We start from the raw sequence: 15,881 nt of genomic DNA on the forward strand, positions 1-15,881 counted from the left end.
AGTTCCCCCGTAACAGTAGCCCCCCACTTCCGAGCCTGGAACCAGAAGGGGAACGGGTGAAGGGAGTGATGCTTCGAGATTGCCGCCATCCCTCGGAGAGGCGCGCGCGCTTCGAGCTCCCCGCCTTCTTTATGGCGTATGGCGGTTGTTGCTGACCTGGCAGTCTGAGGATTTCGGCGGACATCCTTCCTTAATGGTGTCGATTTGCCTTTGGGGCGCGAGCGACCCTTCGGCGGCCAGGCATCCTCTGGCGTCATCGAGGCATCACCCGCCTTTCCGCCTATTTAACCGGGGGCCCTCCCCCGTCCGTCTTCCTCTTTACAGACATTTTCGAGTTTCCCCTTTGCGCTGCCGTTGTTGCCGTCGGACTGTTCGCTTGCTTCTCCTTTGACGCTCTCGGAGCCGTTCTTCCTTCTCTTCCGGTGAGTTACCCCATTCTTCTACTTAGGGCTCTTCGTACTTTCTCCTTTTGTACTAGTGTACCCCAGTCGTTCCGGTCTTTCCCCCCTTCTTGTCCCCGTCCTGACCGTAGGTTTATTGGCCATTAGGAATGGGCGAAGTGAGAGCAGACCGCATTAAGTCGGAGCTGGTCGCCGAGGACTTAGACAAACTCGTGGCTCGGTACCACCTTCCCGAGGCCTGCAACGTTACGCTCCCGGGGCCTGAGGAGAGGATGTCCCATCCTCCTCCAGGGAAGATCGCCATCAATGAGGGCATTCTCCAGGCCGAGTTCCGCTTTCCCCCTTCGGACTTAGTCGTGCAGGTACTCCGGGGTTTAAGAGTTGCGCCGACGCAACTGGTGCCGAACTCGTGGCGTGCCCTGACGGTCTTCCAGGTTCTCTGCCGCATGCACGAGATTCCCGCCACTCTGAATGTTTTTTGGGAGTTCTACAGCCTGAGTGGCCACCCCCAGGACAAAGGGTGGTGGTGCTTTGCGGCGCGGCGAGGGTGCGGCCTCGTCAAAGAGGCTCCTTCCTCCATTCACGGCTGGAAGGAGCGTTTCTTCTTCATCGATGTAGATCCCTCTTGGGAAATCAGGGCGACCTGGGAGACGCCGATGAAGTCCCCGATCGGCCTATCGAGACTGTCGAGGGAGGAATCCGATGGCTTGGCCGCCTTGAAGGGGTTGGTTGCCGAGGGCCAGCTCCCCCCGGTGGCCCGCCTTATTTCCGAGGATACCTTGGTGAATGTCGGTCTGAGCTCGGTCCCCACCGACCGTGAGCCCGCCACCATTTCTTTTTTGACTCTTTTCTCCTCTTTCGTCTCGTTCTTTCCTTCGGTTTCTCAGCCCGACCATCTCGTTCTTGTTGCAGAGATTGACGACGTCATGCGGTCGGATAAGGGACCGGCCGTTGGTAGGTCGTCCCTACTGGAAGCGGTCCGGAGGAGGAAACGAGCTCCTCCGAGCGGGGCCCCGCCAGCGAAGAAGTCCCGCAAGGAGGTGCCTCCGACGCCGACCGACGAGTCCGGGCCCACCGATCAGGGAGACGCCGTGGGCACGGACCGGCAGCTGACGCTGTATCAGCCCTCCGGTGGTGAGACTGCCGCTATTCCGGAGGTATCATCCGAGCCCGCTAGAGACGGACGGGTCGGACGTGATCGGTCCCCGGCCCGGCCTTCGACTCAGCCGGCTCCTGATGATTCGAGGAGGGACGCGCCGAGGCCCCGGCCGAGCGGGGCCCTATCAATTCCTGGAGTGACCCCCGCCCCGAGCACAATCAGCAGGACTCTTCCCCAGGCGATGGATAAGGGTAAGGCTGCAGAACCGCCATCCGGCTCCGGGGAGAAATCGGGGTCGGCCTTCACTACCGATGGCGCCCGAAACCTCATCGAAACAGTGCTGCTGGAGAAGGACCGCCGGCGGGTCCGGGAGTTGGGGGTCTCTGACGTTGGGGCTGCCAGCTGCGTCTGTCTCATGTCGGTGAGTGTTCTTCTGGCCGCTTTTCACCATTTATTAGCTCTGTTGTTCTCCGCCTGACGCCCTCACTTTTCCTATCTCTTAGCTCGCCCAGTACATGATCCGTCTAGAGGAGTGCTATAAGGAACAGGCGGGGCTTCTGGCGAAGGCCGAGGACCGACTGAAAGCAGTGGAAGAGGGAGGCCAGGCCGTGGCGGGCAGGACGACCGGGGACCTCGAGGCGAGGCTCCGGGAGGCTGAGGAGCGGGCACTCGGCTTCGCCGCCCTCGAGAAGCAACTGTTGGAAGCTCGGGAGCAACTCAAAGACGCCTCGGGCTTCGAAAGCAGGGTTAAGAGGGCGGAGGAACGAGCTGAAAAGCAGTCCCGGAAGGTCGCGGACTATCGAGAGAGGTGGGAGAAGGCTCAGCGGTCTGCTGACAGCGCCCGCAACCGAACCCGGTCTCTTGAAGCCAAATTGGGCGAATTGGAGTCAGCCTTGGAGAGGTCCCGCGCGAACGACCAAGAGCTCCGTTCGCGCCTGGAGGAAGCTGAGGCCGCTCGCACTGCTGCCGAGGCGGAGCGTAAGGAGGCTCAGGCTAATCTGCTGAGGGTCTCCTCCGAGGCCGAAGACCGGATTGTGGCGAAGGTCTTGGAGGCTAAGGCTCAGATTACGGAGCGAGCAGAGGCGGCGCTGGCCGAGAAGAGTGCGGAGATCGGGCGCCAGGCGGTACAGGCTTATCGTCAGTCCGCCGAGTTCACCCGTGATATGTCGGAGGCGGTACGGGCCTATCGTCAGTCTGACGAGTTCGTCCGTGACGCGTCGGACGCGGGGTCCGAAGCCTTCATCTTAGGCTTCGAGGAGGGCCTGGCAAGGGTGTCGGCTAAGTACCCCGAAGTTGACCTGAGTGGGATTTCCCTTCTCGACTCCTCTCCGGCGCCATCGCCTGCTGATTCTCCTACCGCCTCCCTACCCCCTGCGGACGAGCCCGACGCTCCCGACCCGGGGGTTTCTCCAAGCTGACCTCTTGTACCTTTCGTTGTCCTCTTTTTTGTATGTCGGCATTTTGCCAAATTGTATGGGCCTTGGCCCTGAAACAATGAAAATTAATACAAGTCGAATGTTTCTTCATCTCGCTTTCGTCCTCCTCTTTTTTTTTTCTTTTTAACTCTTGGCGGCGTCTTGCCGACTCCTGACTCTCGAAGTTCTTCCGGCCCTAAGCCAGGCATCCGAGGGTTAGGCCTCAGGAAATTCTTCCGGCGCTAAGCCAGGCATCCGAGGGTTAGGCCTCAGGAAATTCTTCCGGCACTAAGCCAGGCATCCGAGGGTTAGGCCTCAGGAAATTCTTCCGGCGCTAAGCCAGGCATCCGAGGGTTAGGCCTCAGGAAATTCTTCCGGCGCTAAGCCAGGCATCCGAGGGTTAGGCCTCAGGAAATTCTTCCGGTACTAAGCCAGGCATCCGAGGGTTAGGCCTCAGGAAATTCTTCCGGTACTAAGCCAGGCATCCGAGGGTTAGGCCTCAGGAAATTCTTCCGGTACTAAGCCAGGCATCCGAGGGTTAGGCCTCAGGAAATTCTTCCGGCCCTAAGCCAGGCATCCGAGGGTTAGGCCTCAGGAAATTCTTCCGGTACTAAGCCAGGCATCCGAGGGTTAGGCCTCAGGAAATTCTTCCGGCACTAAGCCAGGCATCCGAGGGTTAGGCCTCAGGAAATTCTTCCGGTACTAAGCCAGGCATCCGAGGGTTAGGCCTCAGGAAATTCTTCCGGCACTAAGCCAGGCATCCGAGGGTTAGGCCTCAGGAAATTCTTCCGGCACTAAGCCAGGCATCCGAGGGTTAGGCCTCAGGAAATTCTTCCGGCACTAAGCCAGGCATCCGAGGGTTAGGCCTCAAGAAATTCTTCCGGTACTAAGCCAGGCATCCGAGGGTTAGGCCTCAGGAAATTCTTCCGGCACTAAGCCAGGCATCCGAGGGTTAGGCCTCAGGAAATCCTTCCGGTACTAAGCCAGGCATCCGAGGGTTAGGCCTCAGGAAATCCTTCCGGTACTAAGCCAGGCATCCGAGGGTTAGGCCTCAGGAAATTCCGCTCGTTGGTCGGCCAAGGCTGGCGCAAGCCGAGGCGACCGGTCGGGGCTTCAGGCTAGTCTGGTCCCGGGATGGTCATCGGGTTAGCCTGGCATCCGAGGGCCGAGCCTCGGGAGATTCCGCTCGTTGGTCGGCCAAGGCTGGCGCAAGCCAAGGCGACCGGTCGGGGCTTCAGGCTAGTCTGCTCCCGGGATGATCATCGGGTTAGCCTAGCATCCGAGGGCCGAGCCTCAGAAAATTCCGCTCGTTGGTCGGCCAAGGCTGGCGCAAGCCAAGGCGACCGGTCGGGGCTTCAGGCTAGTCTGCTCCCGGGATGATCATCGGGTTAGCCTGGCATCCGAGGGCCGAGCCTCGGGAGATTCCGCTCGTTGGTCGGCCAAGGCTGGCGCAAGCCAAGGCGACCGGTCGGGGCTTCAGGCTAGTCTGCTCCCGGGATGATCATCGGGTTAGCCTGGCATCCGAGGGCCGAGCCTCGGGAGATTCCGCTCGTTGGTCGGCCAAGGCTGGCGCAAGCCGAGGCGACCGGTCGGGGCTTCAGGCTAGTCTGGTCCCGGGATGGTCATCGGGTTAGCCTGGCATCCGAGGGCCGAGCCTCGGGAGATTCCGCTCGTTGGTCGGCCAAGGCTGGCGCAAGCCAAGGCGACCGGTCGGGGCTTCAGGCTAGTCTGCTCCCGGGATGATCATCGGGTTAGCCTGGCATCCGAGGGCCGAGCCTCAGGAGATTCCGCTCGTTGGTCGGCCAAGGCTGGCGCAAGCCAAGGCGACCGGTCGGGGCTTCAGGCTAGTCTGCTCCCAGGATGATCATCGGGTTAGCCTGGCATCCGAGGGCCGAGCCTCGGGAGATTCCGCTCGTTGGTCGGCCAAAGCTGGCGCAAGCCGAGGCGACCGGTCGGGGCTTCAGGCTAGTCTGGTCCCGGGATGGTCATCGGGTTAGCCTGGCATCCGAGGGCCGAGCCTCGGGAGATTCCGCTCGTTGGCCATGCGCCCGTCGCTTGCAGCCCGACGGGGTTTCTCCGTGGCCAGCTGCGATCGTGTTTCTCCTCTTCTCCAAGCGTTGCCTGGGGAACACCAGAAGGGCATTAAACGCTAATTGATGCGTTACCTGGAAAATCGGATCGCCAGTTGCTGCTTGCGAGGAGTGTCAGTTAAGCGGCCGCGATGCGCGCGTTCTTCGAGGCGGATGCGGCCTGGGCGCGGGCGGAGATACGTGGACCTAGGGGTACAGGGCACCCGGAGTGTCCTGCACAAAAAATGCGATTAAGGAGAATGACGCTTAGGAAATCGCGGGAAGATACGCCTTGAGAGCCGGATCGGCTCCGGATTCAATGCGCCCGCATTTATTGGAGCCACCAGTATCGGAACGACCGGGGGGCCGCAGTTTGGCTATAAATATAGGTGCAGGTGCGATGGAGCCTGCCAAGCCGGAGCTGTTCAAGTTGCCATGGATCGTGGACCTTCTCTCTGGCGCATGGCTGAGAGACTCCTGCCGAAGGAACGGGAGGCGCGCCCCTCGCGACTTCAACCAACTAGCCGTTTCATCTGGGATCAGCAAGGAGGGTCTCCCCGGCGGAACTCCGCTCTAGGCGTTTCATCCGGGATCACATCTCCCCTCCTTGAAGTTCAGCCTCCCGATTGAGCTCTGCACCAGACGCCTGATCCGGGACCGTGCCTCCATATGCTCTTCCCCCTCGTATTCCTTCTCTCCCCTAACACTGGGGAGGACCGGAACATCCCTTGGAGGTGGCGTTCCTCTGGAGGCAGCGGGAGCTTCGTCGGCGGCGGCTCCTCATCCTCTTCGTGGGGCGTGGATGGCGCCTCCGGTTGGAGGCAGTGTGGACTTCTCCTTCGTCCACTTCTTCTTCATCCGCGCCGGCTCTTCGTCTCTTTCGTGAGACGCCGATGGCGCCTCCGGTTGGAAGCACCCACTTCCGGCGGGGTTGCAGCCGCTTCAGATGGAGGTTTCGGGATCCCAGATCTTCAGCTCCTCGGAGTCTCCACCTCTTCTTTACTTTCTTTACATCCTAATTCCCCTCTGGGAATTCCTTGTAATCACACGAGCACGCCGTTGTAACCAGAAATTATTGAAATGCAAAACGTTATACATTTTTGAACTGTCTTTCTGGCATCGTCGTTCTACTGGTAATACATCCGCAGGTTAGCGGAATTCCAGCTCCTTAGAATTTCTCGACCATCTAGGGCCTCCAACTGGTAGGAGCCAGGTCGGTTTACCCAGCGAACCTTATATGGGCCTTCCCAATTTGGCGCTAGCTTCCCACCTTCCGCAGGTCGAGATGCTTTAGCTCGCCTTAGCACCAGATCTCCGATTCTGAAAAGCTTCGGTCGGACCTTGGAGTTGTAATATCGGGCCACCCTCCGCTGATACATCGCCATCCGAACCTGCGCCATTTCCCTCGCTTCTTCCAAGAGATCCAGGTTCCCTCGGAGTTGTTCCGAATTGGCCTCGGGTCGGTGCGCGGCCACCCGAGGTGAGGGGAGTCCGAGCTCCACGGGGACAACGGCTTCCGTGCCATAGGTTAGGCTGAAAGGCGTCTCCCCGGTAGGGGTCCGATGCGTGGTCCGATACGCCCAAAGGACATTCTCGAGTTCTTCGACCCAAGCTTGCCCCGCCCGACCGATTCGCGCTTTGATTCCTTGGAGGATTGTCCGGTTTGTGACCTCGGCCTCGCCGTTGGTTTGGGGATGCGACACAGATGTGAACCGATGCTCGATCCCGAACTCCTCGCAGAAGTCACGGAAATGCTTGTTGTCGAACTGTCGCCCATTGTCCGAGATGAGGACTCGAGGTATCCCAAATCGGACAATGATGTTCTTCTTCACGAACTTCCGGACTTGCACCTCCGTGATAGTGGCCAGCGGCTCTGCCTCCACCCACTTGGTGAAGTAGTCGATTGCAACAATCAAAAATTTCCGCTGAGCTGAAGCGACGGGGAATGGTCCGAGGATATCCATTCTCCACTGGGCGAAGGGCCAGGGTGCAGTGATTGATGCCAAGGGGACAGAAGGGACTCTCTGGACGTTGGCGTGGCGCTGGCAGGCGTCACATTTCCGCACATGATCCTTTGAGTCCTCCAACAAGGTAGGCCAATAATAGCCTTGCCTCATGATCTTATGCGCCAAGGACCTAGCCCCCAGGTGCGATCCGCAGATGCCTTCGTGGACTTCGCTGAGGGCGTAGGCCGCTTCCGAGGGGCGGAGACACCTTAAGAGGGGGGCGGTGAACGAGGTCCGATACAGCCTCCCTTCATAGAGTACGTAGTGGGCGGACTTCATGACGAGTCGCCGAGCTTGATCTTCGTCCTCTGGGAGGATTCCTTCGGCGAGGTAGGCGACGAGCGGGTCCATCCAAGATGGCTCCGGATCAATCGCCATCACCGCTCCGGCCTCGCCGATGCTCGGGGCATCCAGGGTCTCCAGGTAGATCGCCCTCGACAAGTTGTGCGCGTCTGCGCCCACCAAGCGGGACAGCCTGTCGGCCCTGGCATTTTCGCTTCTTGGGACCTGCTGAATGTCAACACTGCCGAGGTCGGAGATGAGTGCTTGCACCTTCCAGACATAGCTCTGCATGGTCGGGCTCCGAGCCTCGAACTCCCCTCGGACCTGCCCGACCACCAGCTGGGAGTCGGTGAAGACCTTCAAACGCCGGATGCCGAGCTCCTTGGTGAGTTTGAGTCCTGTGACTAGGGCCTCGTATTCCGCCTCGTTGTTGGTCACTGGAAATCCGAACCTCAAGGCATACTCGGCTATCACTCCATCGGGACTGGTAAGGACCAGCCCGGCCCCTCCACCTTCGGGGTTCGACGACCCATCAATGTGAAGCGTCCAGATTGGGAGGTCGAGGCTGGGTGTTTCCGGCGGCCTAGGTTCCGGCTCCTGCACAGTGCACTCAGCGAGGAAGTCCGCGAGCACCTGGGCCTTGATGGCGGGCCGGGGCTGGTAGCGGATGTCGAACTCACCAAGTTCTACTGCCCACTTCACCAGCCGTCCCGCATTCTCAGGATTGCTGAGGATCTGCCGCAGTGGTTGATCGGTCAAGAGGGTGACAGGATGAGCCTGGAAATAGGGGCGAAGCCTCCTGGCCGCAGTGAGCAGCGCGAAGGCGATCTTTTCCGCCTTCGCATACCGCGTCTCGGCATCCCGTAGGACCCGGCTGATGTAGTACACAGGCTTCTGGAGCTTTGCCTCTTCCCGAACCAGTACTGCGCTGACTGCGGTTGGGGAGACCGCCAGATAGAGGTAGAGCATCTCCCCCTCTTGCGGCTTGGACAGCAGGGGAGGAGACGCCAAGTACTCCTTGAGTTGGTCGAATGCCACTTGACATTCGGCCGTCCAAAGGAAGTCTTTCGGACGCTTCAACACCTTGAAGAACGGTTGGCAGCGTTCGGCCGATTTTGCCACAAATCGTCCGAGCGCGGCGACCCTTCCAGCGAGCTCCTGAACCTCCTTCACTTTGGTCGGAGGGGACATATCTTGGATGGCCTTGATTTTGTCCGGGTTGGCCTCGATCCCCCGCTGGTTGACAATGAAACCGAGGAACCTCCCGGCCGAAGCACCAAAGGCGCACTTCGCTGGGTTCAGCTTCACGCGAAACTTCCGCAAGGTGGCGAAAGTCTCCTCCAGATCCGCAATGTGCTGGTCTGCATGGCGACTCTTCACCAGCATATCGTCCACGTACACCTCCATGTTCCGGCCAATCTGCTCCTTGAAGATTTTATTGACGAGGCGCTGGTAAGTGGCGCCAGCATTCTTCAGACCAAAGGGCATTACCTTGTAACAGTACAGCCCCCGGTCTGTTATAAAGGCAGTTTTCTCCTCGTCCTGTGGAGCCATCATTATTTGGTTGTAGCCGGAGAAGGCGTCCATGAAAGACAGCAGCTGATAGCCGGAAGTCGCGTCGACCAGTTGGTCTATCCGTGGAAGCGGAAAGCTATCCTTGGGGCACGCCTTGTTCAGGTCGGTGTAGTCGACGCACATCCTCCACTTCCCGCTCGCCTTCCGGACAAGTACGACGTTTGCCAGCCACTCGGGGTAGCTCACCTCCCTTATAAAGCCTGCATCCAAGAGTTTGTCTACCTCCTGGTCGACCACCCGGATCCGATCCGGGGCACAGTGTCTCTTCTTCTGCTTTACTGGTCGGTGGGTCGGGTCGACGTTGAGGGCGTGAGAAATGACCTCCGGGTCAATCCCGGGTACATCGGCCGCCGACCAGGCAAATACATCAGCATTGGCTCGGAGGAATTCCACTAACCTGAGCCGAGCTTCCGAGTCGAGGTTGGCACCGACCCGGACCGTACGGTCCGGGCGACCCTCCTCAAGGGGAACTTCGATCACACCCTCGGCCGGCTCCCCGTGCCGCAAAGCCACCTCGTCTCTGGCGTCAAGGGACTCGACGCTTAGGGCCTCCACGGGCTTCTTCCCTTTGAGAGTTGCTAGGAAACATTGCCGTGCGGTCGGTTGGTCACCTCGGACCTCTCCAATCCCGGCCGCCGTGGGGAACCGCATTAGCAAATGGTATGTAGAGACTATCGCGCGAAGGGCGTTCAGTCCGGGTCGTCCGAGGATAGCGTTGTAGGCCGAGGGAACACGGACGACCAAGAACCCGAGCCGCACCGTGGCTTCTGCGGGTGCAACGCCCGCAGTCACAGGTAGCTCAACGACACCTTCGGCCGAGATAGCGTCTCCAGTGAATCCTTTGAGGGGGGTGGATGTTTTGTGCAACACTTGTCGGGACAAGCTCATCTTTTGGAAGGCCTCGTAAAACAAAATATCAGCTGAGCTTCCACTATCCACAAGAACACGCCTTACATCATAGTTCGCCATAGTGAGGGAGATCACCATGGCATCATCATGGGGGGTCTGAACCCCCTTTACATCCTCATCACAAAAAGTGATTACATTTCCGACCCGCCGCCTCTTCGCGACGGCCACCCCTGATGCTTCCACCGAGCCCCCTGCGTTCCTCACAGGCCGAGAGCAGCCCCCAGTGATGGTGTGGATCACGCCCGCGACGGGTCGATTCTGCTCCCGAGGCTCCTGAGGGGCCGGGTCGGCCGGGCGCGGGTCTGCGGGGGGACGTCGGTCGTTTACATATCGACCGAGACGCCCTCGGCGGATGAGAGCCTCGATCTCGTCTCGAAGCTGGAAGCAGTCTTCGGTGTCGTGGCCGTGGTCTCGGTGGTACTCACAGTACGCTCGAGAGGGCCTCCTCCCAGGAATTTTCTTCATCTGCCTCGGGACCGGGAGGTTCTCCCGCCCCTTGACCTCCATAAGGATCTGGGCCCGGGGGGCCAGGAGTGGGGTGTACCGGTTGAAGCGTCGGTGCGGAGAACGAGGGCGTGGGGCGCCGTGGTTCCTCGCCGGTGACGGGCTTCTGCGCCGATGTTGAGGCGTCGGGCTCCTCCTCTGGGGTGCCTCTTTTCGCCTTTTCTTCCCGAGCTTTAGAGGGGCCTCGGCGGCCTCCTTGTTCCGGTGGGCGGCTGCCTCCTCGGCGTCTGCATACTGGTTCGCCCGAGACAACAGCTCCGGGAAGCTCCGCGGCAGGCGTTTGTCCAGGGAGAAGGTGAGTCTGCCCTTCCGGAAGCCACGCTTCAGGGCTGAGAGAGCCACCTCCTGGCTCAGGTTCCGGACCTCCAATGTAGCCTTGTTGAAGCGGGTAAGGTAATCCCGCAGGCTTTCTCCCTCGTTTTGCCGGACATCAAAGAGGGAGTCGGAAACCAATCGCCGCCGGCTACTGACGGCGAAATGGCTGATGAAGAGGCGAGTGAACTGGTCAAAGGACTGGATAGAGTCAGCCTCCAGGCCGGCGAACCACGCCCTGGCTGGGCCACGGAGGGTCGCCGGGAAGGCCTTGCAGAGGAGGGGATCTGATGCTCCATGGAGGAGCATAAGAGTCCTGAAACTCTCCACGTGATCCCGCGGGTCCGCCGCCCCGTCATAGGGCTCGATCGCCGGCATTTTGAATCCCGGCGGATTTGGGGTCCGCAGGATCCTCGAGGCAAGCGCCGGTTGGGAGGAGATCTCCAAGTCGGCGAAGAGATCTTTGGAGTGGCCCTTCAGGACCTGGAGTTGTCTGTGGAGATCGTCCACCCGCCGGTCCAGGGAGCGCGACCGGTGGGTGGGAGACAAGGAGCGGCGCGAGGGGGACCGACTGGAGTGCGGGCCCCTCGAGGACTGGGGGGTCGGAGAACGCGCTCGGGTCCGCCTCTCGTACCCCGCGCAGCTTCGATGAGAAGGTCCTGGCAGAATGGACCGTGCTCGAGAACCTTCCTCGCGCCGGCGCTCCTCCCCATGGGAGAGGAAGGAGCGCGGGTTGAGGAAGACAGGTGAGCGCTCGGGGGGCAGCGGCTCCTGGGCCCGCTGTGGCGCTCGAGACATCACACCCTGTAGGTTCTGCACTACCTCCGCGAGGGTGCGAACCTGCTGGGCTAACTGGTCGAACTGAGCGGCTTCGACCATCTGAATGGGGGGTGGAATGGTGGAGTGTTGCTGAGAATGTGTTGGAGACGCAGCGGCCTCCCGGCCGGAGGCGCGAGAGGCCCCGCGACCGGAGGCATTGGAAGCTCCACGACCACCTCGCCGTGCCATTACGATCGCTCTGAGATCAGTCCCTTCCTCTAGCGCCAACTGTTGCTGGTGGTCCAAACCGAGAACGATTGACACAGCGGTGTGAACGGGATTCCGTCTGAGTTGTCTTGGTTGGTGTTGGTTACGCTCCACCTTCCACCGGGAAACCTGCGAGCAAGCCTCGCACCACCACTGGGGTAGTGGGGGCCCTCCATACTGTTGCTGGTGGTCCAAACCGAGAACAATTGACACAGCGGTGTGAACGGGATTCCGTCTGAGTTGTCTTGGTTGGTGTTGGTTACGCTCCACCTTCCACCGGGAAACCTGCGAGCAAGCCTCGCACCACCACTGGGGTAGTGGGGGCCCTCCGACGATCAAGTCAGAGGAGATTGGAGGAGAAGGAGAGATAATCACAAGCAAGAGAGTGCTCTGGAAGATATTGCTTACCCCCCCTTCTCCCCCCAGCCGCATATATACCTGGCTGGGGAGTCTCTGAGGGGGGTTTGTCATCGTGGGCGCGGCGGAGTGGCCACTGACATGGCCGTTACAGGGCGTCGTGGAGCAGCGCTGGGTACGGCCATGACAGGGCGTAGTGGAGTTCCGCTTTGTACGGCTGATACAGGAGATCGTGGAACAGCATCGGATACAGCCGTTGCAGGGAGTAGTGGAGCAGGAGGCCTCGGCGTGCCTCTGGGAAGCAGCCTGTCGTTATCAAGAGATCTCCGACTCGGGGTCGGAGTGCTGGATCAGGGGGCAGCCGACCCGGGGTCGGGCTGCGGTGCTGAGGATATCCGACTTGGGGTCGGATTGCTAGATTAAGGGGCAGCCGACTCGGGGTCGGGCCGCGAAGCCGAAGATGTCCGACTCGGGGCCGGACTGCTGGATCGAAGGGCAGCCGACTCGAGGTCGGGCTGTGGAGCCGAAGATGTCCGACTCGGGGTCGGATTGCTGGATCAAAGGACAGCCGTAGTCTTCATGGGCGCGCGTGTCGGTCACGTGGAGCATGGCGGCTTAGTTCCCCCGTAACAGTTTTAATTATTCAGAAACATGATGCAATAGCTTGTTAAACCGCCATCCCTCCTCTCCCCTCTTTCTTAAAATACTAGTTAACTCTAATTAATTCACCTGCATGATAGCATGAAATTATACTGATGTCTTGAATAGTCATAGCTCTCGATATAGATCGGTTGTATGAATAGTGGACTAAAGCATGGTAATTAAATATAATGCTCCGTAAGATTATTGAATCGCTATCCCTTTTTTTTTAATTATTGGCCGCCACCCATCATTATCTATCATTGTCATCTTCTGCACTATAATCGCTATCAAATAAGCTTCAAATTTTAGCATTTTGAAAAAAAAAATAAAACTAGTTACAGTTAATAAAAGAAATAAAAAATGGCAAACATTCACCTAGAATATTAGAACTTTGTCATAAATTTCTGAACAAATGAAACATGTATACCCGGTTAATATATAGTACAACTTCTTTCCACATTCCTGCATTTAGTCTTAGTTACTTTTAACCAGCAAGTGACGTCAGTTGGGTGTGACTTAGATTTTGCACAGTTTTTACTGCCAGCAAAAAGATATTTGAATCCTGTGTTTATTTCTCTCCTATTAGTTCAACCGCCATGGTTACATTGATGGCAGCATATTTTATTTGAAATCTTGCAAAGCATGGGAGCGGATTTTCGTGCTCGAGTCACATCAAAGTGACTTCATGCAGCATCCTTCAACTAATGTATGATATGACATGAAAGTCTTGTAAAGTTTTAAATCTTTACCTCACTCTCTTGGTTCATAAATCATAAAAATGTCATGTTTACCAGTGTTAAAGAAGATATTAATAATACTCTTTCAAATCAAGATAGAATTAAGTAACCGAATAGATATTTTTAAGAAAAAATAAATATATAAATTAACCAGCTGAAATCTAGTGAAGCATTAAATAAAAAAACTGATACTGTTTTGAATACATAGGCATAGATCCAGTTCTTTACGATAAAAAAAAAAAAACTTTCATGCCTATTATTGAAATTGAAGAATTAGAAAAAAAGAATTTATATTTCTGGCTATCAATTATAATATACAAGAGCAACTTTTATATAGAGTAGAAAGCTGACGAAATTTGGCACAATTAATTACAAATCAATCAAGATGAAATTTGATAAGATCGACTAAGTTTGACATAATCAATCAATCAATGGATCTAATCAATCTTATGATTTTAACATCCATATATATATATATATATATATAATTTATTTAAATTTAACTAAACATTATGACATACTTTCTAGATTTGATCAATAATGTCCAAACCCGAAATAAATTTTAAAACCATGCATGCTACCTCGCATGGCTCCTATGGAAACTCTAGCTTCTACGTTATGACAGACCTAAACGACGGTCTGGAGATATAACGCGAAGACTATGTCCTATAAATTTAACATCATCATTCCATTTTTAGTGTAAGCCATCCACTTAAAGGACTTATCTTGTTGTGATATATACTCCAAGTCAACCATACCCTGTCGCTGGCATCCGGTGGCGTAGTCTTATCGATCACATGCCCATTTTTATTTAAATTATTACCTGACACCTCATCAGTTACAACACAGAAACAATAAATATATAAAGAATATATTTATATATTTCCTCGTCCGAGCAAATCTAAAGGCTCGGAAAAAAAAAATTGAAGACCGTACCATGGTGGGTCTCAGCCCCTTGAAAGGTCCATATCATGCTTGAAGCCACCAGCTCCCGGCTAGGGCACCGCATGTAAGCTGACACCAAGGCCTAGTGCTAGGAATGCAAGGCTCCCACGAGATAAAAATAGCTCTATCCCTAAATTAAAGAATAACTTAAAATATTAATTTTTGAAAATAAGTAAATAATTTTTTTTAGATATGAGAAGATAACTCGTCTTAGCCGATGTTTGAAGGCTTAAAGATATTTGGTAGAAAGCCTATCTCATATTGTTCAAAAAAAAAAATTAGGAATATATTTAACTTATAATAATTATTATTATTTTTTTGAACAATATAATTAGTTTTGTTGTAAGAAAAAAAGGTAATTAACAATTAAGATTGACAATAGTAAAATTATTTTTTTAACTAGCACAAATATCTAAAATTTCACGACTTTACCTTCTTTGGATAAGCCTTGTAATAATTATCATTTGCATGTTTCATGATCCATGTAACATTGATGATAATAAAATTATTTTTCTGATTAGGATGAAGATTTAAAATTTCACGCACTATAAATGTCGAATAACACATGTTTTCTCATTACTTGGATCAAATAATTGTCATTTCATGATCCATGTAACATAGCAGGAGGTCTTGGAAACTCTTGCTATGGCCTTTTGTTTTCTTAGGATCCTTCCAAAATTTCATGCAATTTTTCAAAAGATTGAAGCCGAGGCGAAGGTGATTGGAAGGTGAGCATATCGCTGCTGCTGGAGCCGAAGCTAAAAGGCACACGTGAGGGGCCGAGGAAAAGCGGTGGAAGCAACCGGGGCGGAAAGGTCGCGCTGCGCTCCAATGCTTCCTTCCAGCACGTGTCGGAATGGAAGGAGTTTTTATTCTTTATTCCCTAACGACTCCCTTTTGGATAGAAACGTGCCGAAATACGTACGTGCGTCCCAACCAAAAGGCCCACCTTGCGTCGCTCGGCACGTAATATTTTGTTGCCTTCTCTACCAAAAGTGGCCTCTACCTCCCCCCCCCCCCCCCCCCCTCCTTCTCTATCAAAAACTACGAAATTCTAAGAACTTTAAAGAAAGAAAATAATATTTCTAAACTAAAGAATGAAAGTGAGACATGATCTATTAGAAAAATTAATTATTAGTTAATCCTTAACTTTTATCATATCTTTATTTTTTGGTGATAATTTTATTATATATTTTTGAAGTCAGAACTTTACTTAAATTATTCTAGATATAAAATCTTGTGCAATTGACATGCATTACAATTAGCCAAGATAAAATTAAGGAGAAAGCCATGGATAACAAATTAAAACAAAAAACTGTTCCAATAATTTTGTTACGAAAGCACTTGAATCATCTTTTATATATATATATATATATATATATATATATATATATATATATATATATATATATATATATATATCAAAGTATTGCTTTATCCCTAGTATTTATTTTTTTTTTGTTTTTTGTTTATATATATAATTATTTTGTAGGAAAAATCTCTAGAATATTTTGTCCAGATTTTAAAAACAATCCTCCCACCCCCAAATACAGGGGACTCGTTTGGCATATTAAAAAAGTGCTATGTACTATCTTGTCCACA

The sequence above is a fragment of the Phoenix dactylifera genome, chromosome 5 (genome assembly GCF_051530095.1).
Source record: "Phoenix dactylifera cultivar Ajwa chromosome 5, Ajwa_hap1_PhDact_Kaust_v1.1, whole genome shotgun sequence".
In the NCBI taxonomy this organism is placed as follows: domain Eukaryota; kingdom Viridiplantae; phylum Streptophyta; class Magnoliopsida; order Arecales; family Arecaceae; genus Phoenix; species Phoenix dactylifera.